The following is a 26,538-nucleotide window of genomic DNA, read 5'->3' on the forward strand; positions in this document are numbered from 1 at the left end:
TCAGAACAGTGGGAGACAATCTGTTCTAAGACTGTCAAGAGTGGACCTGGGAACCGAACCTTTCTAGCACACGAGATACCTATATAAATTACCCTGCGACTCCGCTGAGTTTTGAGCTTTGCTGAAGAGAGACCTAAGTGCTCTGCAGCCAGTGAGAGTCCGTTATATCATAGTTTTCCCGCAAACAGCAGGATCCGACAATCATCAGACAATACTTCCCAGTTTCTCCGGCTGCCAGGCAGGCTAACTGGGGAGCCTGCAGGGCGTTCCCGCTCGTCGGTCCCAGTGATGCTCCCGGAGGTATTTTCTGCCTCCTTTAGTCAATAGAAGAAGTTCCATGCGGAAGCTTTGCCTAACTTCCCTTCCCCCCAAAAAAAAAACCTGTTCGAAGCTGATCCCGCCATGGATGAAAAGGTCGGTGCACGGCTCCGATGTGTTGATGGATGGAATACCTGGAGCCTGAGTGACTCAGGTGACTGAGCTCCACCCGGGCTGCGTCACATCCTATACCGGGAGTTAAGGAGCGGAGGGTGTGCAAACGCGGTGTATCTCCTTGCTTTCGGGCCGCTACGGTCGGTGGAAGTCCGATCGGAACTGGTGACATACAAACTGCAAATTAAATCATCTTTCAAAAACGGAGAAAAAAGTGCCTGGATTTGTAAACTGTACAGCTTCATTGGATGGAGACTGACAGAAAGCGCTGGTGCTGTGGGTGGGACTGACGAGTCCCCTCCCTTTCCCACCTGGTATGGTGTCGCAAACTACTGTTTAACGATGCAGAGATTTGGCTAAAAGTGGCGTTGTGTTTCTTCATCTTTTCCTTTAGAAAGCGGCCGGCGAACAGGTAACCTGATAAAGCTTCGTACCTGGGAGGTGAATCTAAGGACGAGAGAAGGGTTGTGTGGGGCAGATGCTGTCCCTAGAGTGATTGGGACCTCCTTATGTGGAGGGAAGGGGTCCCTATCCCTCACGGTCTACCTGCCCGCGCTTGGAGGCTAGAAGCCTCCATTTGATTACAAAATTTCGTTACTACGGAATTGTTACCATGAAGTATTCACTTCATAACACACAGTAGAAAGCAAATATTGGGGAAAGAATACTCTGCGGGCCAGACAGCATCTTTGAAAAGATAAGTAGCATTAAATTTGTGGCCAATAACCTCGTGAAATCTCCAGCTTGGCCGAAGCACGCTGCACAGCTTCAATTAAATTCGTCTGAAATGTCGACACTGTTCCCCCTCCGCAAAAGCTGCCTGATCTGTTGAGTGCTTACTGCGATATCCTTATTTCAGATTTCTGTTTTAAAATGTGTGGCATGGTACGGATCTTATTAGCAAGGCACAGGGATTTAATTTTCTGGTCACATGCCGCTGGGTGTTTCTGGGCTATTTTGTTCTCCTCTCTCGTATAGTTTCTGCTCCTTGTTCCAAGAGAGCGTTTGTGCTCCGGTGCTTCATACGATACGGTCCATGTGTGAGTGACGCGCTTTAATTTCCAAGAAGCTGACACTTAGTTAAAACTTAATGATTCTGATACCTATACCTTGTTTCTTCCCCCCTTTACATCTGATCGGCTAACGGGCTTTATTTTAAAAAGGGCTGGGAGCGATGGTTGGAGTTAATTGAAGTAGAAAGGATTAAACAGGTTAAATAATGTTTCTGTACTGTGATCTGTATTCCCGAAGGCACTTTTTGCAGAACACTTCTGCAGCGTGGGAGTCGATAAACAGCAGTTTTCTATGTTGGATATTATGGACGGACTGCATGTATAGGACCAGGGATGCGCTGATTATGAGAAAAGGAGTTGAGTTCCATGATTATTGATCTGCAGCCTAGCCTCCTTGTTCTTTAACCTGTTAGCTAACGAATCTGTTAGTGTTCAAATCTCCACTTGATTCCAAACCCCGAGGAAATTTGTATATGGTTGGAAAATGAAAGTTGCTTTTAGTCCTGAGTGATTTAGCTCTCATTTTAAAGTTCAGAATTCTCCCACTAGAAAAGATTTTTTTTTGAAATGAGCGTCTTCCTGTCAGTAAGTCAGTTTCAAATCCTGATTAAATCAAAAGGAGCAGCATTTGTGAGGGGGGGGGGTGTTGGGCTTAAACCCTGCATCAGGGTAAGCACCAGTAATTTCTCCCACCTCCTGCCCTCTTTCCCACCCCCATCAGATTGTGTGTTCCTCCAGATTGCAGCATCTGCAGTCTCCTGTCTGTCTATAGTGCTTTGGAATGGTTGATCAAGTCTCGACAAATGGTGTGAAACTTCCTCCCTTTCAAACTTCAGCTTCTTGGAGTGGCATATTAACATGCCATTTTAATCGGTTTACCCTCACACTGAGCACGGGGCCCCCCAGGGCTGTGTGCTCAGTCCACTGCTGTTCACTCTGCTGACCCACGACTGTGCTGCAACACACAGCTCGAACCACATCATCAAGTTCGCCGATGACACGACCGTGGTGGGTCTCATCAGCAAGAACGACGAGTCAGCTTACAGAGAGGAGGTGCAGCAGCTAATGGACTGGTGCAGAGCCAACAACCTGTCTCTGAATGTGAACAAAACAAAAGAGATGGTTGTTGACTTCAGGAGGGCACGGAGCGACCACTCCCCGCTGAACATCGATGACTCCTCGGTAGAGATCGTTAAGAGCACCAAATTTCTTGGTGTTCACCTGATGGAGAATCTCACCTGGTCCCTCAACACCAGCTCCATAGCAAAGAAAGCCCAGCAGCGCCTCTACTTTCTGCGAAGGCTGAGGAAAGTCTATCTCTCAACCCCCATCCTCATCACATTCTACAGGGGTTGTATTGAGAGTATCCTGAGCAGCTGCATCACTGCCTGGTTCGGAAATTGCACCATCTCGGATAGCAAGACCCTGCAGTGGATAGCTGCATCCGCAAAGCAAACATCATTATGAAGGACCCCTCGCACCCCTCATACAAACTCTTCTCCCTCCTGCTGTCTGGGAAAAGGCACCAAAGCATTCGGGCTCTCACAACCAGACTATATAACAATTTCTTCCCCCAAGTTATTAGACTCCTCAATACCCAGAGCCTGGACTGACACCAATTTACTGCCCTCTATCCTGCCTATTGTCTTGTTTATTATTTATTGTAATGCCTGCACTGTTTTGTGCACTTTATGCAGTCCTGTGTAGGTCTGTAGTTTAGTGTAGTTTTTTTTGTGTTGTTTTATGTAGCTCAGTGTAGTTTTTGTATTGTTTCATGCAGCACCATGGTCCTGAAAAACGTTGTCTGGTTTTTACTATGTACTGTACCAGCAGTTATGGTCGAAATGACAACAAAAAGTGACTTGACTAGTATCATTGTTAATAAAACATACCAATCTCAGATCTAGAGTGGAAGATCTAAAACTGAATTATCTACGGCAATTTTACCCTCACATCTGAATCTTTTTCTAATAACATCTCTGAAGGAGGCAGTTTGGCCATCGTATACATACATCACTTCCAACAAAGTGAAACCAAGCCCTGCAGCTGACAACAAGACTTCACTCCCAATGAGCTCCATGTTCACTTTGACTGTCAAAACATGAAGGCAGCTTCGCAAATTCCCACAGCCCCTAGTGACCTTGTGATTTCAGTCTCTGAGGCCAATGTGTAAGTATCCTTCAGGCAGATAAAGCAAAATTGCAGGCAGGGATGAGTTGTACTGTAGAACGGGGCCAAAAAGGGTTTTGGATACAGGATTGATGGTTTTAAATTTGAATGCTCACAGTATATGGGATGAAGTAGATGATCTTGTAGTGCAGTTAGAGATTGGCAGCAATGACATTGTGGGCATCACTGAGTCGTGGGTGAAAGAAGATTATAGTTGGGAGCTTAATTTCCAAGAAGACACATTTTATCAAAAGGACAGCCTGTTAGGTGAGGAGTGGTTGGCTCTGTTGGTAAAAAAAAAAATGAAATCAAGTCATTAGAAAGAGGTGACATTGGATCAGACGATGTAGGATCTTTGTGGGTAGAATTAAGAAAGTGCAAGGGTAAAAAGACCCTGATGGAAGTTATATACAGGCTTCCAAAGAGTAGCCAGGATAGGGACTACACATTACATTAGGAGATAGATAGAAGAGGCCTGTCAAAAGGGCAATGTTGCCGAGGTCATGGAGATCTCAATATGCAGGTAGATTGGGAAAATCAGGTTGATGCTGGATCCCAAGGGAGAGAATTTGTAGAATGCATATGAGATAGCTTTTTAGGAGTAGCTTGTGTTTGAGCCCACTAGGGGATCAGCTATTCTGGATTGGGTATTGTGGAATGAACTGGATTTGATTAGGGAGCTTAAGTTAAAAGAACCCTTAGGAGACAGTGATCATAATATGATAGAATTCACCCTGCAATTTGAGAGGAAAAAGCTAAAGAATCAGTTTTCCAGTGGAATAAGGAGAAGTACAGAGGCATGAGAGAGGAGCTGGTCGAAGGGGACGCCAGCATGGATGAGCAATGGCTGGAGTTTCTGACAGCAATTTGGAAGGCTCAGGGTAGGTACATCCCAAAAAAGTAGTATTCTAAATTCAGGATAACACAATTGTAGCTGACAAAGGAAGTCAAAGCCACCGTGAAAACAAAAGAGAGGAGATATAATAGAGCAAAAAATTAGTAGGAAGTTACAGAACTGGGAAACTTTTAAAAGCCAACAGAAAGCAACTAAGCAGCATAAGGGGGGAGAAATGAAATATAAGGTACATTAGCCAACAATATCAAAGAGGATGCTAAAAGTTTCTTTGCAGATATATAAAGAACAAAAGAGAGACGAGAGTAGATAATGGACCACTAGAAAGTGACACTGGAGAGGTAGTAATGGGGAAAAGGAAATGGTGGATGAACTGTTTCACTTTGGAAGACATGAACAGTTTGCCAGATTTTTGAGAGTGTTAAGAGTGTAGTTGTTATTACTAGGCAGAAGGTGATTTAGAGGCTGAAACGTCTGAAGGCGGATAAGTCACGTGGATCAGCTGCACTACACCCCGTGGTTCTGTAAGAGGTAGCTGAAGAGATTGTGGAAGAATTAGTAATGATCTTTCAAGAATCACTTGATTCTGGAATGGTTCTGAGGGACTGGATATATGCAAGTTTCACTCCACCCTTCAAGAAGGGAGGAAGGCAGACAAAATTAAAGTATAGGCCAGGTAGCCCAACTTCATTGGTTGGGAAGATGTTGTAGTTGATTGTTAAGGATGTGGTTTCGAGGTACTTGGAGGCACATGGTAAAATAGGCCAAAGTCAGCATGGTTTCCATAAGAGAAAATCTTACCTGACAAATCTGTTGAAATTCTTTGAAAAAATAACAAGCAGTTTAGACAAAGGAGAATCAGCGTATGTTATGTACTTGGATTTTCAGAAGACCTTTGACAAGGTGCCTCATATGAGGCTGCTTACAAGCTAAGAGCCCATGTTATTTCAGGAAAGATACTAGCATGGATAGAGCATTGGTTGATTGGCCAGAGACAAATACTGGGAATAAAAAGAGTCTTTTCTGATTAGCTTCCTGTGACTAGTGGTGTTCTGCAGTGGTTGGGGTTGGAACTGCTTCATTTTATGTTGTGTGCCAATGATTTGGATGAGGGAATTGATGGTTTGCAGATGGTACGAAGATTGGTGGAGGTGCATGTAGTGTTGAGGAAGCAGGGTGGCTGCAAAAGGACTTGAACAGATTAGGAGAATGGCCAAAGATGTGCAAATTGAATATAGTTTCAGGAAGTGTTTGATCATGCACTTTGGTAGAAGGAATAAAAGCACAGAATATTTTCTAAACAGAGAGAAAATTTAAGAATCCAAAGTGCAAAGGGACTTGGGAGTCCTTGTGCAGGATTCCCTAAAGGTTAATTTGCAGGTTGAGTCAGTAGTGAGGAAGGCAAATGCAATGTTAACATTCATTTCAAAAGGACTAGAGTATAAAAGCAAGGATGTAATGCTGAGGTTTTATTAGGCACTGGTGAGGCCTCACTTGGAGTATTGTATGCAGTTTTGGACCTCTTATTTAAGAAAGGAGGTGCTGACATTGGAGAGGATTCAGAGTAGATTCATGAGATTGATTTTGGGAATGAAGAGTTTACTGTATGTAGAGCAATTGATGGCTCTGGGTCTTTACTCTCTGGAACTTATAAGAATGAGGGGTGAATCTTATTGAAACCTATTGAATGTGAAAGGCCTATATAGAGTGGATGTGAAGATGTTTCCTTTGGTGGAAGAGTCTAGGAACAGAGGGCACAGCCTCAAAATAGAGGAACATCCGTTTAGAATAGAAATGAAGAGAAATTTTTTTTGCCAGGTCACTGGATGTTTTTGAAGTGGAGGCTGACTGGAATGTTCACTGATATCTTTAACCTCTCACTTTGGCACAATGTGGCACCCACCTGCTTCAAGCAGGCTTCAGTTATACTTGTGCCTAAGAAGGACATGGTAACCTGCCTCATTGACTATCATCCAGTATCACTTGCATCACAGCTTCACAACCTGGGGTCCACGGACTCCTCGATCAATGGCAGGGGTCCATCGTGTAAAAAAAAAGTGTTGGGAACCCTGCCTTACATCCACCATGATGAAATGCTTTGAGAGATTGGTGATGAAGCATACTAACTCCTGCCTGAGAAGCATCTTGTATCTGCTCCAAGTTGCCTATCATCACAGGTCAACGGGAGATGGCATTTCATTGACCCTTCACTCAACCCTGCAAAATCTGGACAGCAAAGATGCATACTGATGCACCATCAATAACTCTCGGAGACCTGAGGCACGATATAGGCTTTTATTGGCTGGAAGAAAGAACAAGCAGCAAGTGACTACCACACTACATCCTGGAGACTGAGGCCGGGGCTGTGTCTCCAATCGCCTTTATACCGGGGTCCGTGGAAGGAGCCACGGTCAGTGGGAGGAGCCACAGGAGCAGTCAGCGGGGGGGGGGGGGGGGGCCTGTCCAGACAGGTATATGTAGTTCACCACATTCACCCCCCCCCCTTTGTTTTAAAAGAGAGTCCCCATGGGGCGAAGTTTCTTACAAGTATATTTACAGGTTAAGTCTATCAGGTGGTCGAATCTGTCGCTGCGATCTACGTAGCACCGGCTGTGATTGCACAGGTGCCGGTGGTAATTGCACCGGAGACAGTGGTTGTGCTGGTTCCGGCCTGACTGGAGGTGTCAGCCCACTAGGCGTCAGCGATCCCTCATGCGTGTGCGAGACGAGACGCCCGGTATAGGAGTGTCGTGAGGAGTCTGTGTAGGGCTTGGTGTACGCGGTGTCACCTCGGTTACCGTGGAGTGTTCGGGGTAGTGGTCTGCTGCTCCTGCAGGTGCCAGGTCGCGGACGGAGACCGTGTCCTCCCGCCCATCAGGTAAGACCACGTAGGCATACTGGGGGTTCGCATGTAGTAGGTGAACCCTCTCGACCAGCGGGGAGTATTTATTGCTCCGCGCATGTTTCCGGAGCAGCACTGGCCCTGGGGATGTCAGCCAAGCCAGTAGGGTGGTCCCAGTGGCAGACTTCCTGGGAAAAGAAAATAGGCGCTCGTGAGGGGTGGCATTGGTGGACATACATAACAGAGAGCGGATAGAGTGGAGTGCCTCGGGGAGGACCTCCTGCCATCGAGAGACCGGCAACCCTTTTGACTTAAGGGCTAAAAGTGTGGCCTTCCACACTGTGGCATTCTCCCTCTCCACCTGTCCATTCCCCCAGGGATTATAACTCGTGGTCCTACTAGTAGCAATGCCCCTAGCCAGCAGGTATTGGCGCAGCTCATCACTCATAAAGGAAGACCCTCTATCACTGTGGATATAGCAGGGATATCCGAACAGAGCGAAGAGCTGGCGCAGGGCTTTTATGACGGACGTGGTAGTGGTGTCGGGGCAGGGAATGGCAAAGGGGAACCGCGAGTACTTATCGATAATGTTGAGAACGTAGACATTGCGGTCGGTGGAGGGAAGGGGGCCCTTAAAGTCAACACTCAGTCACTCAAAGGGGCGGGTGGCCTTGATAAGTTGCGCCTTTTCAGGATGGTAGAAGTGCGGTTTGCACTCAGCGCAGACTTGGCAGTCCCTGATCATCGTCCTGATGTCCTCAAGGGAGTAAGGCAGATTCCGGGCTTTCACAAAATGGTAAAATCGGGTGACCCCCGGGTGGCAAAGATCTGCATGGAGGGCATATAGCTGGTCGAGCTGTGCGCTGGCACACGCTCCCCGGGATAGGGCATCAGGGGGCTCATTGAGCCTTCCAGGCTGGTACAGGATTACAGGATATCATAGTTGTAGGTGGACAGTTCTATTCTCCACCACAAAATTTTATCATTTTTGATTTTGCCCCGCTGTTGGTTGCTGAACATGAATGCAACTGAGCGCTGGTCGGTCAGCAAGGTGAACCTTTTGCCGGCGAGATAGTGTCTCCAGTGCCTAATAGCTTCCACTATTGCCTGGGCTTCCGAATTTCAGAGCCTTGAAGGGTACGAGAGAAGAATGCTACTGGCCTGCCTGCCTGATTGAGGGTAGCAGCCAGCACAAAATCAGAGGCGTCACTCTCTACTTGGAAGGGAATGGTCTCGTCCACCGCATACATCGTTGCTTTGGCAATGTCCCCTTTAATGCGGCTGAAGGCCGCGCGGGCCTCGGCAGAGAGGGGAAATGCGGTGGACTTGACCGGGGGCGGGCCTTGTCTGTGTAGTGAGGGACCCACTGGGCGTAATAGGAAAAGAAGCCCAGGCACCGTCTGAGGGCTCTGAGGGTGGTGGGAAGAGGGAGTTCTAACAGGGGGCGCATACGGTCGGGATCAGGGCCAATGACCCCGTACTCCACGACATACCCAAGGATAGTGAGTCGGGTGGTTCCGAACACACTCTTGTCCCTGTTATAAGTAAGGTTCAGGGCTTTGGCCACTTGGAAAAATCATTGGAGATTGGCGTTGTGATTCGACCAGTCGCGACCACAGGTGGTGATGTTATCTAGATAGGGAAATGTGGCCTTCAGTTGGCACTGGTCCACCATCCGGTCCATTTCCCTCTGGAAGACAGAGACACCATCTGTGACACCGAAGGAGACGCGCAGGAAGTGATAGAGCCTGCCGCCCGCCTCGAAGGCGGTGTAGGGGCGGTCCTCTGAGCGGATGGGGATCTGGTGATAAGCGGATTTCAGATCTATTGTCGAGTACACCTTGTACTGAGCTATCTGGTTGACCATATCCGCGATGCGGTGTAGGGGGTGCGCGTCAAGCTGCGTGAACCTATTGATGGTCTGGCTATAGTCCACGACCATCCTATTTTTCTGCCCGGTCCGAACAACAACCACCTGGGCCCTCCAAGGACTTGTGCTTGGCTCAATGATCCCCTCCCTGAGCAGCTGCTGCACCTCCGACTGAATGAAGACCCTGTCCCCCGCGCTGTACCTCCTGCTTTTAGTTGCCACCGGTTTACAGTCAGGGGTCAGGTTGGCGAACAGCGGTGTGGGAGGGATCTTGAGGGTGGAGAGGCTGCAAGTGGTGTCAGTGGCGCAGCTGTCGGCATGGTGCTGGGTGGGATGTGTGGGTCGGTGTGTGTGTGTGGTCAGTAGCGGGGCATATGACGAAGTCCCACAAAACTGAGGATTCCTGACAGTGAGTGGTGGGAGGGGCCCGTCATATGCCATAGTCACACTTTTCAGGTGGCTCTGGAAGTCGAGCCCCAATAGCATAGGCACGCACAGTTGAGGCATGACCAGTAACACAAAGTCCCGATATTCTGTGCCCTGCACCACCAGTGTCACTACACAACCCCCCCGGATGTCTGTGGAATGCGACCCAGAAGCCAAGGTGACCCTCTGGCTTACCGGCCGTGTCACGAGTCCGCAGCGTTGCACCGTGTCCAGGTGAATAAAACTCTCAGTGCTGCCCGTGTCAAACAGGCAGCTAGTCCTGTGCCCCTCCACCAGGATGTCCATCATTGACCTTGCAAGCTGGTGTGGGGCACTTTGGTCGAGGGTTACGGTGGCCAGAGTTGAACTGCCGTCTTGGTGCCCAGTAAACACCCGTGGGTCGGGGGCGGGGCGAGGTGGCGCTGACAAAGATGGCCGCCCCCATGCCTCGCATGAGGCGGGCAGGCAAGATGGCGGCCCCTATGCCTCACACGCGGCGCTGCCCGACCCCACTCGTGGTTTATACTTATAGACCTTGGCGAAATGGCCCTTCTTTCCGCAGCTGGAGCAGGTCGCTTCTCAGGCCGGGCAGCGTTTTCGGGGGTGCTTTTTGATTCCGCAGAATTAACACTGCGCAGTCTTGCAACTGGCAGCAGCTGTGGTCGGTTTCGGGGAGTTCATGGACTCGCGACTGGCAGCAGCCGAGGTCGACTCACTGGCGGGTTGCGGGGTCTGCAGTGTCCACGGGACTGGCGGGGGATTGCGCGGCTGGACAGCACCAGCGTTGTGCAGAGCAGCCTCCAGTGTATCGGCCATCTCGATCGCTGATCGTAAGGTAAGATCGGCATTTTCCAGCAGCCGCTGGCGCACATACACTGACCTGATCCCCGTAACGAAGGTGTCTCGTACTAGCAGCTCCGCTTGCTGCTCCGCCGTCAGTCCCTTGCAGTTGCAGGCCCGCACGAGTGTCTGTAGGGCTCGGACAAACTCAGCGCTCAACTCGCCGGTTCACTGCCGCCACGTCGCCAAGCGATGTCTTGCGTAGATGGTGTTCACCGGCTGCAGGTACTGTCTTTTGAGGGCGTCCATTGCCCCTTGGTAGGTTGGCAGGTCCCTGATAAGGGAGAATACTTTCGGACTGACTCTGGAAAGGAGGATTTTGTACATTGTGGCAGGCTCAGTCACTGGAATCACTTCCAAGTATGATTGGAAGCATGCAAGCCAGAGTTTAAAGGCAAGAGCTGCTTCTGTAGCTTGGGGGTCCAAGTCTAATTTTTCCAGACGTAAAATACTCTCCATGTTTTAAAACTTCCAGCCAATAAAATTGATGCACCATCAATAACTCTCAGAGACGTGAGGCGAGATATAGGCTTTTATTGGCTGGAAAAAAGAACAAGCAGCAAGTGACCACCACACTACATCCTGGAGACTGAGGCCGGGGCGGTGTCTCCAATCGCCTTTATACCGGGGTCTGTGGGCGGAGCCACAGGAGCAGTCAGCAGGGGGGGCGTGCCCAGACAGGTATATGTAGTTCACCACACATACATCAGGATGCTCTTTATTGACCAGAGCTCGGCATTCATATTAATCAAGACCAAGTGCTCAATAGTTCCTTGTGCAACTGGATCCTCGATTTCGTCACTTGCAAACCCTAGTGGGTTTGGATTGGAAACAACATCTCCTCCATAATCATCATCAGCACAGGTGCACCACGAGGCTGTGTGCTTGGTCCACTGCTGTACTCGCTTTATACTTATCTCTCTAAGGCTAAGTACAGCTCTAATACCATATTTAAGTTTGTGTACAACAGCACTGTCATTGGCTGAATCAAAGGTGGTGCTGAATCAGCACATGGGAAGGAGATTGATTGAAAATCTTTCACTCAATGCCAGGAATACCATGATTATTGACTTCAGGAGGAGGAAACTAGAGGTCCATGAGCCAGTCCTAATTGGGCACTGAAGTGGAGAGAGTCAGAAACTTTAAAAATTCCCCTGTGTTATCATTTCAGAGGAATTGTCCAGGGTCACTGTAAGTGCCATTATGAAGAAAGTACAGCAGTGCTTCTACTTCCGTAGAAGTTTGTGAAGATTCAATGTGACATCTAAAACTTTGACACGTTTATGTGATAGAGAGTATATTGACTGGTTTAATCACAGCCTGGTATGGAAACACAAGTGCCCCTGAACAGAGAAGTTGTGGATATGGCCCATTCCATCTTGGGTAAAGCCCTCCTCACCTTTGAGCACATCTACATGGAGGGCTGTCACAGGAAAGCATCATCCATCATCAAGGATCCCCACCATCCGGGGCCATACACTTTTCACGCTGCTGCCATCAGGAAAAAGGTCCAGGAGCCTCAGAACCCACATCACTAGGTTCAGGAACAGTCAGTGGCGGTGCTGAGGCGGTGCTTGCAGGTGTTATAGCACCACCAAGAAATTAACTGAAATTTGATGTGCAAATTGCAGCTGCTTTCTCTGTATAGTTTTGAATACAGCTTGTTTCTCCAGTTGATCTAGTAAAACAGCACCCCCAATTACCATAGCACCCATGCAGCAATGAAGTTATAAACTCTGTGCTGGCCTAAGGTCAGATCCACTCTACACTTCTGCTTATTCGTTCGTTGTCAATGTCTCGCCATCACTGTCCTCACTCAGATCAGTTAAGCTGATCTAAGATCACAAGGTGGTGATGTCACTCACGCGAGAGATTGATAGTGTACATAAATTTGTGCAGGATTCAGGACAGATCCATGGTCTTGCGAGACTGATGGATGCCACACACACACACACACACACACACACACATTGTGCTTTTACAAACTAGTGTGGGCCTGGCACATGCATTATTTTGGCCAGTGTGAAAAATGGATCAATTTTTAGATAGATAGATAGATAGATACTTTATTCATCCCCATGGGGAAATTCAACTTTTTTTCCAATGTCCCATACACTTGTTGTAGCAAAACTAATTACATACAATACTTAACTCAGTAAAAAATATGATATGCATTTAAATCACTATCTCAAAAAGCATTAATAGCTTTTAAAAAAGTTCTTAAGTCCTGGCGGTAGAATTGTAAAGCCTAATGGCATTGGGGAGTATTTAGTGAGAAAACGACCTCATCCAAAGGAATCAGTGGTGTCTCAGCCTGAGCCGGTCTAATTGAAAGTGACATGCAGAGAGAAGTAAGTGGGGATGAGGGCGACAGCAGTTCATCGAAGGAGTGTGAGGGTGAAGTAGAGGAACAAGAAATGGAGCGGGATTCGGAAGAGAACGTGGACGAATCTGCTCTTAGTGCTAGTGTGAATACTGTTAGTGATGTTAGCCAGCAGCCTGAGGAAGGACCCCCGTCGGCCAGCATTGAAAAAGTACCATTTGCAACAATTTGGTAATCAGCAAAGGAGTTTTATTCATGGCTGGTTTGACCTGTACTTCTGGCTGGAATATTTAATCACAAAAGATACTACGTTCTGCTTCGCATGCAGGTATTTCCTGTGTGGAGGACATGGGTTCCATTCTGAGTCTACCTTCACTGTCACCAGTTACCGCAACTGGCGGAAAGCTACAACGGCTTTCAAAACCCACCACGTAAGTGCAGCTCATAAGTTTGCTATGGAGGCATGGGCCAAACTCAGATTGAGAAAACAAGACAGTTCAAGATTGGGAAATATGCTTGATAAAGGACATGCAAAGATTGTCCAAGAAAATGGTGAGTAGATGAGAGCAGTGGTTGAGTCTCTACACTACACTGCGTGCCAAGGCATTGCCCAGCGAGGACACCGGGAGGATGATGGATCTGGCAACAGGGAAAACTTTGTTGAGTTGCTCAGTGTAATTGGGCAGTTTGATAAGACTGTAGCTAAAAAAAAAGAGGACAATCCTGGAAATGCAAAAAACACCCATCACAAAATCCAAAATGAAATTATGGGGATTATGGCAGATACCACCAGATATCAGTGGTGGTGAGGTATTTGAATAACGAAACAGTGCTTGAAGAATTCTTGCACTTCACTCCAATAGAAGGGTTGGACGCAGAGTTGCTTCTTAAAAGCATTGAACAGACACTTGCCCAGTGTGTTATTGATAAGAACGCATGTATAGGTCAGTGTTATGATGGGGCTGCAGTGATGTAACCCCGAGTGTAATAACGGGGTACAAGAGAGGTTTAGGAAAGAGGTCAGCAGGCATTATATATACACTGTCATGCTCACAGACCTAACCTTGTTTTAGTGGATGTTGTGAGCAATGTACAAGCAGGTGAGTTTTTTGAAACTGTACAGTTGCTTTACAACACCTTTTCAAACTCTGTTGCCCATGATCTTTTCATGAAGAAACAAGAGAGAACTGGAATCAACTGCACAGCCCGTGGAGCTGAAGAAATTGTCAGATACATGCTGGGCATGGCAGTATACAGCTTTGTGAGCTATAAGGAAATCACTCCCTGCCATTCTAGCTACACTACAGGATATTATAGGTCAACCAAATGCACGGAGGAAAACGGAGGCCAGAGCTGTAAATGGACTGATTGTCGAGCAGTTTGCTTTAATTCTCACTCTGTCTGAGGATTTATTCCGAGTCACTAAGTTCATGTCAGACAAGCTACAATCTCCCAGTTTGGAGCTTTCATCTGCTGAGGACTTGGCTCGGTCTGTTATCGATGCGCTTGCAGCAAAATGGGGGAGAGGAATTATGGAGTGAAATTCAGGCAAGAGCTCGGGACCTGTGCATCAAGGCCGGTAAACAGAGCAGACCCTATGAAAGGAGACAGGCCCAGCCACCCCGCCGTCTACGTGATTTTGTTGTTGAGGCCCAAACCGAACACACACCTGTCACATCCTCTGATAACCTTCGCAAGCACTGTTTCTATCCAGTTATAGACAGACTTCTGACTGAAGTGAAAAGACGGTTCTCAATTGAGACTGGGGGTGTTCTGACTGGAGTCTCAGCATTGAGTCCCAAACACAAGCTCTTCCTAGACAAGAATTGTCTCTGGCCAATGGCCCAATACTGTGGACTGACTGAAGTAAATCTGACTGCAGATCTGCATCAGGTTCAGCGTCTGCTGGAAACAAAACAAAAGCAAGGACAGACAGTGGAATTTGTAGCTCTAATGAGACCCTACTGCGATGCATTTATACAAACTAACCTGCATATCACTGACCCTGCCTGTGACATCTGCATCATGCAAATGGAGTTTCTCTTGCCTCAGACGCCTCAAAAACTACCTAAGGAATTGCAGCGGCGATGCTCGGAACAGCAACTTGGTCTTGTTGGCCATAAACAGCCGGAGGACCAGGGCACTTGACATCCAGAAAATCATTGATGCTTTCACCACCAATCACAACAACAGATGGATTGTGCTTCTCTGAAAACAACAATGATGAGTGCGGTTAATTTTTTAAAAATTTGGGCCTAGACTAATGCTGATTATAATTATTATTTTATAGTGGATATCCCATAGTCCTTATGTTTCCTGCAAATCCTAAAATATTGCATTTACTGCTATTAAGCCTACTGGTTTTGCTTAGACTTCTAAGTGGTGATTCTGTTGATTTTTGTTTTAAATTCAGTAACCAAATTAATTGAGGTATTGCATGGTCAGAGTATGATTTGTCCAACTCCTGGTAAAGCCTTACATCTGTTGTTTGTCTTATTTGACTTTAATAATGGTGTATCTTTTGGCATTGTCTGTCTATGTACTGTGAATAGCGGTGGACATTGTGGGTTACTGTTGTGTTTTTCAGTTGAAAAGCACGCATTTGACGCTGATTGGGGGATTGGTGCGTGATTCATGCTGTGCGCTGTGGGTCGGATGCTCTGTTGGTTTGTTTGTTTATGCTCTGTGTAGCCCGGGTTGTCTCTGATGCTGTTGACACTGTCACAGTTCACTTCTATATTAGATCTATCAATTACTGTTGCTTGTGAATCAACAGAGGCATTTCTAGTAGGCACATAATGCTTGAGACTGACTTCTGAATGCCATGTGTCTGCCTCACAAATACATAGTACCATACAGTACATCCTTCAGCACCATCACTGTACATACTTCAGCCCCACTGTAGCACCAGCAAGAAAAACTCTCTGGCGCCACCAGTGGGGACAGTTATTATCCCCTCAACCAACAGGCTCTTAAACCAGTGGGGATAACTTCACTCATCCCATTACTGGACTGTTCCCACAAACCATGGACTCACTTTCAAGAACTCTTTACCTCATATTGTTGGTGTTTATTGCTTATTCATTATTAGTATAATTATTTTGTTTCTTCTTATATTTGCACAGTTTGTTGTCCATTCTGTTGGGGGTGGTCTTTTATTGATTCTATTGTGCTACTTGTATTTACTGTCATTGCCCTAAAAAAAAAAATCTCAGCATTGTATATGGTGAAGTATACGTATTTCAATATAAATTTATTTTGAACCAGCTGCTGTCAGGAACAATCCCATTTTAGCACTTCACCCTCTCATTTCCCAGCACCCTGCATTCTCTTACTTGTCCACCATTTCCTTTTTGATTTTGTTTTTGGCCATTAACCTACCCTCAGAGGTATTTTACAGTCAAGAACTAAGCCACTGAATTTATTTACTTATGTGGTACTAACATTAAACTGTGGACCATTGAACGGTACTGGAAGACCTTACAGTGGTGAAAGTTGATTGTGGGGAGCATGGTTACGTTTCATGCTTCAGACTCTGCCTTGTCATCTCTGCTGTGTGGTTTGAAGAACTTCTGCCCCACCTGTGCTGTTTTTATTTTTTCTTTGCAACATTTCAGGAAGGGTTGTAAAGGTGGTGCAGTTTTAGTAGAGTCGAGAGCAGAGGCAGTTCCTGAAATCTGTGACAGTTAGTAGCTTGAGCACAAACCAATGGCTCTGACGTATGAGTTAACAGGCTTCCAGTTGGCTTAGGCAAAATCAGATACAGGGTGGGCACTTCTGTAGGAAGCCATTATTTCGGAAGTCCAGGGAATAGATTGATGGCGTTATCTTGCTGGAATCTTGTGTTTTTCTGAATGCTTCACTATGTGTCTTTATCAAGAGTGTGACCTTCAAGCAAAGAAGCTAACTGGTTACTACCTGCATTCTTCTGTCAGCTGATGAATCAGTGCTTCTCCATGTTGAACAGTAGCAAACCAGGCACAGAATGTATCCTGTTTGCAGACTTCAATGTCTATCAGCCAGTGAGTGAGTTGGTTAAACCCTGGTGGGCAGATTGGATCTGCAGTAGATTGTAACTGCTTCACAACTGATAAAACTTTCTTACAGAATGTTGGAAAGACCCAGAAGGTTTATTGGTTTCTCTTTGCACAGATGCTGCCTGAGGGCTTGTTTGCTTCTTGTGTGTTCTGCTTTCATTTCAGCTTTCTTGTATCTGTCACTTTTTCAGATTCATGGATCTGCTTGGTCTGATCACCACCAGTTTACCTGTGACAGGTGCAACTGGGAAGAGTAACTATTGCACAGCCTTTGTGGAGGCAAAGTTCTGTCTTCATTCAGAATGGCCTCCGTTATGTTGTGTTTCACCTTCCCCTTGTTTTTCTCCCTCTCTCCCCCCCCCCCCCCCACCTTTTAAATCTACTCCTAATCTTTTTCCCCCAGTCCTACTGAAGGGTCGTGGCCTGAAACGTTGACTGTACTCTTTACAACACAGGCTGCCTGGCCCGCTGTGTTCTGCAGCATTTTGTAGGTGTTGTTTGGATTTCCAGCATCTGCAAGCTTTCTTTTGTTTGTAACTAAGTACTTTGCTTACCACATTTTTTTCTGGCAAACAATCATTGCAAGTAATAGTCTGTAAATAGTCTGTAGACCTTAAGGGTGGCGTTCTCAGGATTGCTGCCAGTGCTACATGATAGTGATGGTAAGAATTGGAGGAGATGACAGTTGAATGCCTGTGAATGCCATGAAGTTCAGGCAGAGGTTTACAGGTCGAATCGAGGTGGCTGAGTTCAGCCTATCCAAGCAGCAGAACTCATTTTTTTGGGCAGAGATTTGCAGACCAAATCAAGCCTTCTAAGTCCAGTGTTTCGAAGCGGCAGAACTCGTTCAGATGGAGATTCAAATGCCAGGCCAAATTGAAAAGGTCAGGATGTCGCGGCCCAAAGCAAAGTGGGGGCCGATTCAGACCACTGCTCCATGGCATTTACTCGGCTCTGTGCTGAACTTCAGTTCAGAAACACTGTGTGCTTCTGGTTACAGTTTGCATAATGTTTCTTTCTTTGCATAGTGGGTGTTTGTTTTTTTAAAAAATGGGTACGATATGGTTTTTATTCTCTGCCTTTCAACCCATGAGGGTTTGTAAGAGCACCACTGCTTAGAGGTTCCCCTCTAAACTGTGCAGCATCCTGACTTTTGATACTGCATCGTTTTTTTATTATCCCTGGATTTAAATGTCAGAGCTCCCTATCAGCAGTAGAAACATAGAAACACAGAAACCCTACAGCACAATACAGGCCCTTTGGCCCACAAAGCTGTGACGAACATGTCCTTACCTTGGAAATTACCTAGCCCTCACACAGCCCTCATTTTTCTAAGCGCCATGTAGCCATCCAGGAGTCTCTTAAAAGACCTTATCATTTCTGTCACCAGCAGCCCATTTCACGCACTCACCACTCTCTGCATAAAAAGTTTTACCCCTGACATCTCCCCTGTACCTACTTCCAAGCACTTTAAAGCTGTGCCCTCTTGTGCTAGCCATTTCAGCCCTGAGAAAAGGCCTCTGACTATCCACACAATCAATGCCTCTCATCATCTTTTACACCTCTATCCTACATCACTCCAAGGAGAAAAGGCCGCGTTCACTCAACCTATTCTCCCAATCCTGAGAACATTCCCTGCATCTCCCCTGCATCCTTTCTATGGTTTCCACATCCTTCCTGTAGTGAGGCAACCAGAATTGAGCACAGTACTCCAAGTGGTGTCTGACCAGGGTCCTATATAACCATATAACAATCACAGCACGGAATCAGGCCATTCTGGCCCTCCTAGTCCGTGCCGAACTCTTAATCTCACCTAGTCCCACCTACCCACACTCAGCCCATAACCCTCCACTCCTTTCCTGTCCATATACCTATCCAATTTTACCTTAAATGACACAACTGAACTGGCCTCTACTACTTCTACAGGAGGCTCATTCCACACAGCTATCACTCTCTGAGTAAAGAAATACCCCCTCATGTTTCCCTTAAACTTTTGCCCCCTAACTCTCAAATCATGTCCTCTCGTTTGAATCTCCCCTACTTTCAATGGAAACAGCCTATTCATGTCAACTCTATCTATCCCTCTTAAAATTTTAAATACCTCGATCTAATCCCCCCTCAACCTTCAACATTAACTCTCAGCTCCTAAACTCAATCCCACGATTGATGAAGGCCAATGCACTGTATGCCTTCTTAACCACAGAGTCAACCTGTGCAGCAGCTTTGAGTGTCCTATGGACTCAGACCTCAAGATTCCTCTGATCCTCCACACTGCCAAGAGTGCTACCATTAATACTATATTCTGCCGTCATATTTGACCTACCAAAATGAACCACTTCACACTTATCAGGGTTGAACACCATCTGCCACTTCTCAGCCCAGTTTTGCATCTTATCAATGTCCTGCTGTAACCTCTGACAGCCCTCCACACTATCCACACCTCCAACCTTTGTGTCATCAGCAAACTAACTAACCCAACTCTCCACTTCCTCATCCAGGTCATGTATAAAAATCACAAAGAGTAGGGGTCCCAAAATAGATCCCTGAGGCACATCACTGGTCATTTCTTAAATTAAGGTGGGCAATATGCACTGGACTTGTCAGGAATACTCAAATCCCGGAAATTAATAAAAAAAGAAAATCTGTCTCAGTATATGTGGAAGCTTTAGAGAGGGTATAAAGGACATGCTGCCTTTGCTGCAATGACTGCTGAGATTAATCTTTTTACAGGCAGCTAGAGAACAAAGACACCTAATAGAATTCATTAAAAAGACTTTCAAACAGAAAACGTGTAGAGAAAAAGTTATGCAAATAATAAAAGCAAGCAAACAACATTCAGAACTGAAGGGAATGAAAGTGAGCCCATAGACATGAAGCCTGTCACAGCTGATCCAGGCAACAGTCTCAATTCAGTGCAGAGATGAGTAAACCTTGCTAAGAAGTGAACTGAACACTCTTGTTTCTGTCCCAGCGCTTTAATCTGCCAAACATTGTGTTGTTCCCCACTCTCAGACCTAGTGCCAGCCTCTTGGGCCTGGGACCCACCATTTCAATTCAGTTCATATCCGATCTTTCCAATTTGGCTCAGTGCTTACATCAGTCAAGCACCAGCTTGTTCCTTCCTTTCAGGCCCAGGCTCCACTACCTCAACTCAGTTCTGCTGCTTCAAACTGGCTCCATCGCTCCATCAATGGCTGTACTTTGGTCTGTTCTTCCCTCTCGGGCCCAGGCCCTGCTGCCTTGCTTTGGCCCGTGCATGCAACACTGCAGCTGTTCTGCACCTTCGATAGTTCACAATGCAGAAATACCAGGTTGTACAGGGGGTACAAAATCTCAACTCCAAAAGGGAAGTTCCAGGCAATTCACTGCAGTGATAATTTTCCATAGAAAGTGTGACTAATAAAGTAGTTAGTAGTTTTGTCTGCTACCAGCAAATTGTCACTGTGCTTCACCAGCACCATCTACGACCAGCACATAGGATGTTCCTGCTCCCTTCCAGGACATAATGTTGGCCAAGACAGTAGTCAGTGAAAATGGACTCATATTTATCCCGGTCAGGGTGTAGAGGATGAGCAAAAACTCTCATTCAATTTCACAGACTCCACAGACCACAGCAGTACAGGCCCTTCAGCCCACAATGCTTTGTTGGCCTGGATAAACCTATTCCATGATCAAGCAGAACCTTCCCTCCTACACAGCCCATTATCATCCCCTTTTCTCTTACGTCCATGTGTGTAGCTAAGAGTCTCTCAAATGTCCCCATCATATCAATCTTTATCACCACCCCCAGAAGTGCACCAACAATTCAGTGTAAAACTCCCTACCTTTGACATCTCACCTAAACTTCCCTCATTCACCTTAGAAGAAGCATAGAAGAATGAGAGGGGACTTGATAGAGGTCTACAAGATTGTGAGAGGCATAGATAGGGTGGATAGTCAGTACCTGTTTCCCAGGGCACAAATAGCAAACACCAGAGGGCATATGTACAAAATTAAGGGAGGGAAGTTTAGGGGAGACATCAGGGGTAAGTTTTTTTTACACAGAGGGTTGTGAGTGCCTGGAATGACTTGCCAGCGATGGTAGTGGAGGCTAAAGCATTAGGGGTATTTAAGAGCCTCTTGGACAGGCACATGGATGAAAGAAAAATGGAGGGTTATGTGGTAGTGTGGGTTTAGTACTTTTTTAAAGGATTATATGGGTCAGCACAACATGGAGGGCTGAAGGGCCTGTACTGTGCTGTAGTGTTCTATGGTTCTATAGTTCTAAGATTCAGCTAGCACACTCAGAAATCACACACACCAGACGTTCTGTGCACTCTTCCATACAAAAGCCTGAAAGAATGTACCAACAGGCTGAAGGACTCTCCCATTGTTATCACTTTGTTGTATGATAAGATGGACTCTTGACCTCATGATCTACTACATTATGAGTGTGCACATTGCAGCAAGATTAATATTTTAGTAATATTTGAGTAATATTGTAAATATATTCATTTTGTAAGGAGTACCTGAACAGTGTGCACCATTACACCACTATGCCATAGACAAGCGTCTCACTAAAGAAACACTGAGACAACCAAATATCACGGGCTTCTGTGTTTTTCGTTCAATTAGCTTCTGGAGTTACAAAACATAATAGTGGTGATGGTGAAGTTTTAACATGAACTGGAGATGACTACCTACCTGTTGAAGTGCAGCACATGTTTCTTAAGAAGGGGAGAGAGATATTCAAATTTAAAAAGGCAGAGAATTGACAAAATGCACAAGCAAAATGCCATGGGTTTATAAACAGGGAACACTGGGTGGTAATGATAATAAATTTTTAAAAAAGCAGAAATGGTTGTCTACATCAGAAAGATAGACACATTAAATTGCACAACAGATAACATACACTTAATGAATTGAGCAGTATTTTAAAGCAAACAGAATAACCAAAAAGAAACAAGTGCCAGTTTTACTGAGTGCAATAGGTGGAAAAACATATAGTCTGTTCCAAAGTTTAACTGCTCCAACCAAACCAGCTGAAGTAAGCTTTGCTGATATTGTAAAAATAAGCATGAGCATTTAGAACCAAAACCACTGTTGACTGCAGAATGCTTTAGGTTTCATAAGTGGAATCAAAAAGGAGAGTCTATTTCAGCTTATGAGGCTGAACTACAGAAATTGTCCAAGGGTTTAAAGATGCATTGATGGATTGTTTAGTTTGTGGTATTTTACAAGAAAGCATTCAAAAATGGCTCCTGACTACGAACAACTCACATTTAAAACAGCAGTCCAGTATCACTGTTTCAATAGAAGCAGCAGCCAGTGACACAGTTGAGTTGCAATCAGGAGTGACAGTGAACATGAATAATATAGAGAAACACCTGCCTACCTGAACAAATTCTGTTACCATTTTGCCAGGGGCCACATACGCAGACCAATGCAGGGTTAAAGGGGAAACTTGCAGAAAATGCAACAAAGTAGGACACATACAAAAAGCATGTCAGGCAGTCAAATATAAATGGGTTACACAGGAAAGAGTAAAGTTCAAGTTGCCGATTCTAAGGTCACTATCAACCCAGTACTGAAAGTAGATCACTACACTCTGCCCAGGTTAAAAGATATCTTTACAAACCTTTCTAGAGTGGAACACTTCAGCAAAGTGGACTTAACTGAGATCTACCTACAGATAGAGATGGAAGATCAATCTAAAGTGTATCTCGCTATAAACACTCACAAAGGGCTTTATCACTAGAATAGGAATATTTTTGGAGTAGCATCTACACCTGTTCTCTGGCAGAAAGCTGTGGGTCAGGTGCTGCAAGGCTGCCCAGGCACTCAGTGTTACCTGGATAACATCATTGTTATTAGTGAGGATGACATGGAACACCTCCAAAATCTCAAGACAGTGTTAAAAAGATTAGAATATTGTGAGCTCAGAGTACAACACAACAAATGTGAATTATTTAAACCAAGCATCATTTACTGTAGTCACACCATTGATGCACAAGTTTTACACAAGTGTGCTAATTCTAAGCAGTGGTGAATGTCCCAATGCCAAGGTGCATGTCACAGCTGTGGTCCTTTTTAGCATTTGTCAATCACTATAAGCTCCTGCTACACATAGCTCCTGTCCGCAAGGATATTGGTCGCCCTCAAGGACAGGTGTAGCCCATCCCTTTTGTATAGGTTATGCCTTTCCCAGAAGAGGTCCAATGATTCATAAATCTGAAACCCTGGCCCCTGAACCAGTTCCTCAGCCACGCATTCATCTTCCAAATCATCCTATTGCCCTCAGTGGCCCATAACATGGGCAGAAATCCACAGTTTGCTACCCTGATGGTTGTGTTTTTCTGCTTTCTACCTAACTCTCTAAATTCTCTCTATGGGAACTCCTTTCTTTTCCTTCCTATGTCATTGGTACCAAAATGTATTAAGCCTTCTGGCTGTTCACTCTCCCCCTTTAGAATGTTGTGGACAGGATCTGAGACATCCCTGACCCTGGCAGCTGGGAGGCAACATACTATCGGGGGCTCTCTATCCAACCACAGACTCTCCCATCTACTCTTCTAGCTATGGAATCTCCTGTCACCACTGCATTCCTCCATTGGTCCCCTTCTCTTCCAGAGTGTCAGAGGCTGTGTATCTCTCCTGGTAGGTTGCCCCCCCCCCCCCACCAAACAATATCTCAAAATGTTATACACATTATTAAGGGGAATGGCCATGGGGTATTCTGTACTGGCTGCCTATTTCCTTTCCCTCTTCTGACTGTCACCCATTCACCTGTTTCCTGCAGCCTGGAGATGACTAGCTCCATGGAGCTCCTAGCTATCATCTCCTCTAACATACATAGAGCAATCTGTTACATATTTGAGTTGAGATACAATCTATATTGAGATGGGGTATATAACTAAGCAGGTGTATAAGTGTGGTGTATAAATATTTCAGTTGTCTTTGGAATATATAGTTGTAAATATAGTTTAAGCATTCTATGTTTACATAATTCATTATGGGTTTATATGCAAAAGTACATGAAAGGCATACGTCATTATGCCATGTCATACGTGAGCACTGCACTTGAAGAAAAACCAAATAGACAAACAATCCCAAGTTTGTGTGCCTTTCTTTTGATTAATTTCTGGAGGTTACAAAACATATCACATATCCTTATTTACCTGCACTGCACTTTCTCGCTAGCTGTTACACTTTATTCTGCATTATTATTTTACCTAATGCAATTTGTAATAATCTGATCTGTATAAACAGTATGTAAAACAAGAGTTTCACTGTATCTAGATATGTATGTAGGCCTCCATTATCTACTGTATCTAGATACATGTGATATTAATAAACAAATACCCATTGACCATTGCTGCTCTGGGGAAAAAGACATTTGTTGTAACCCCCTATCTATGCCTCTCACTCAGAAACCATACTGAACATATAGCCTATTTTATCACGTGACTCAAAGTACCCTGAAATCACATCCTTAACAATCAACTCCAACATCTTCCCTACCACTGAGGTCAGACTAACTGACCTATATCCTTTCTTCTGCCTCTCTCCCTTCTTGAAGAGTGGCGTGACATGTGCAATTTTCAGTCCTCCGGAACCATTCCAGAAGCAATTGATTCTTGAAAGATCATTACTAATGCCTCCACAATCTCTTTGGCCACCTCTTTCAGAACCATCTGATCCAAGCAACATGCCTCGCTTCAGACCTTTCATGTTCCCAAGAATCTTCTCCCTGGTAATCACAACTTCACTCACTTCTGACCCCTGACACTCTGGTCCTTCCACCATACTTCTAGTGTCTTCCACCATGTTGACTAATGCAAAATACTTATTCAGTTTGTCCATCATTTCCTTGTCCCCCATTACTTCTTCTCCACTATCATTTCCAGCTGTCCAATATCCATTCTTACCTCTCTTTACACTTTATGTAACTGAAGAAACTTTTGATTCACTCTTTAATATTATTGGTTAACTTACTTTCACATTGCATTTTTTCCTTAATGATGTTTTTAGTCTCCTTCTGTTGGATTTTTAAGCTGCCCACTAATTTTTGCTCTATTGTTATGCCTTTTCTTTGACTCTCTTGTTGTCATTCTGCCTCCAGACTACTTCCTCTTTGGGATGTGTATATCCTGTGCCTTACAAACTGCTTCTAGAAATTCCAGCCACTGCTGCTCTGCCGTTCTTTTCCAATCAATTCTGGTCAACTCCTCTCTCCTGCCTCTGAAATTCTCTTTCTTCCACTGTAATATTGATACATCTGATTTTAGCTTCTACTTCTTGAAGTTCAGGGTGAATTCAATCATATTATGATCACTCTCCCCTAAGGGTTCTTTCACCCTAAGTTCTCTAATCAATTCAGGTTCTTTGTACAACATCCAATCCAGAGTAGCTGTTTCTCTGGTGTGTGGAACCACGATCTGCTCTAAAAAACCATTTTGTAGGCATTCTAGAAACTCCCCCCTTGGGATCCAGCACCAACCTGATTTTTCCAATCTGCTTGCATATTGAAATCGTCCATGATTATTGTAACATGACCCTCTTGGGGTGCATTTTCTATCTCCCCATTGTAATTTGTAGACCACATCTGTACTACTGTTTGGGGATCTCCCATCAGGGTCCTTTCACCTTTGCAGTTCTTTAGCTCTACTCACAATGATTCAATGTCTTCTGACTCTTAGGACATCTGCCTGGCCTTAGGACATGATGTGTATCCTTGGATATTGAGCTCCCAGCTATAATATTTTTTCAGCCAGGATCCAGTGATGCCTACAAATCATAGATGCCAATGTGTAACTGTGCTACAAGTTAATCTACCTCATTCTGTATACTACTCACATTCAGATGTAACCCCCTCAGTTCCATATTCACTCTTTTCAACTCTGTCCACCTTCTGCATTGCAGCTCATCCTGTTGACTGCAATTTGCCCTATCATCAGCCTTTCCTTGCTAGGCTGCACATTACCTTTATTTGTAAACCAACTACATTGTCCTCAGCACTATCATTTCGGTTCCCATCCCCCTGCCAAATTAGTTTAAACCCTCCCAAGTGGCTCTAGCAAACCTGCCCACAAGGATCTCTGACCCCCTTTGGTTCAGGTGTAACCCATCCTTTTTCAACAGGTCATACCTTCCCCAGAAGAGATCCCAGTGTTCCAGAAATCTGAACCCATGCATCCTACTGGCACACCTGCCCTTGTTCACCTATCAGTAGGTGTGCATGAATTTAAATCATTACATAAGTGAGATTTATTTGTTTTAAATTACTAATTCTATACAAGTTTTTGCAGCGTCACTTATCTAATAATAGTTCAGGCCCTAAATAAAAATTATCTACAATAATGTTCAGAGTCCTCAAGTCATGGCTGAATCTTATTGAAACTATTCCTCAGCTTACAACCAGCACCTTTACTTTAATGGCCATCTGCCTCTCTTTCCTGGGACTTTGAAATTTTCATATCAGTGTAAATTTATTGGACATCTCTGCTGTATTTTTAATTAAAAGGAAGAAGTTGAAAACTTAAACAATTTTATTATTACAGTGCCAAAGTAAATAACCAAAAAGTTATTTGATATTTCAAAAGTAGTTGATTATTAATGGGTATTTTATTGTATGCACTATTGTTTAAATACTTCTGAATGTAATTTAACAGTGTGATTGAGTCAGTATATTACTTCAGTTGATCAAAGAGGAGTGGGTTGTTTTTATCACCCAATATTGTTTTAAACCCCACCC

General features: G+C 45.1%; 1 protein-coding gene across 2 annotated transcripts in view; it reads left to right on the forward strand.

The window, feature by feature from the left end:
- The first annotated feature begins 535 nt into the window (after window positions 1-535).
- Window positions 536-26,538, forward strand: part of LOC140718555 (tyrosine-protein kinase STYK1) — an 88,283-nt gene continuing 62,280 nt past the window's right edge. Inside the window, exon 1 of one of the 2 annotated variants that reach the window (XM_073032515.1) lies at window positions 536-844. The gene's annotated coding sequence lies outside the window, so the exon portion shown is untranslated. Of the gene's footprint in view, window positions 845-7,222; window positions 7,346-26,538 lie in introns of those variants that run through there. The other variant, XM_073032514.1, reaches the window with a different exon arrangement.

Source organism: Hemitrygon akajei, chromosome 29 (genome assembly GCF_048418815.1).
Source record: "Hemitrygon akajei chromosome 29, sHemAka1.3, whole genome shotgun sequence".
Taxonomy (NCBI): domain Eukaryota; kingdom Metazoa; phylum Chordata; class Chondrichthyes; order Myliobatiformes; family Dasyatidae; genus Hemitrygon; species Hemitrygon akajei.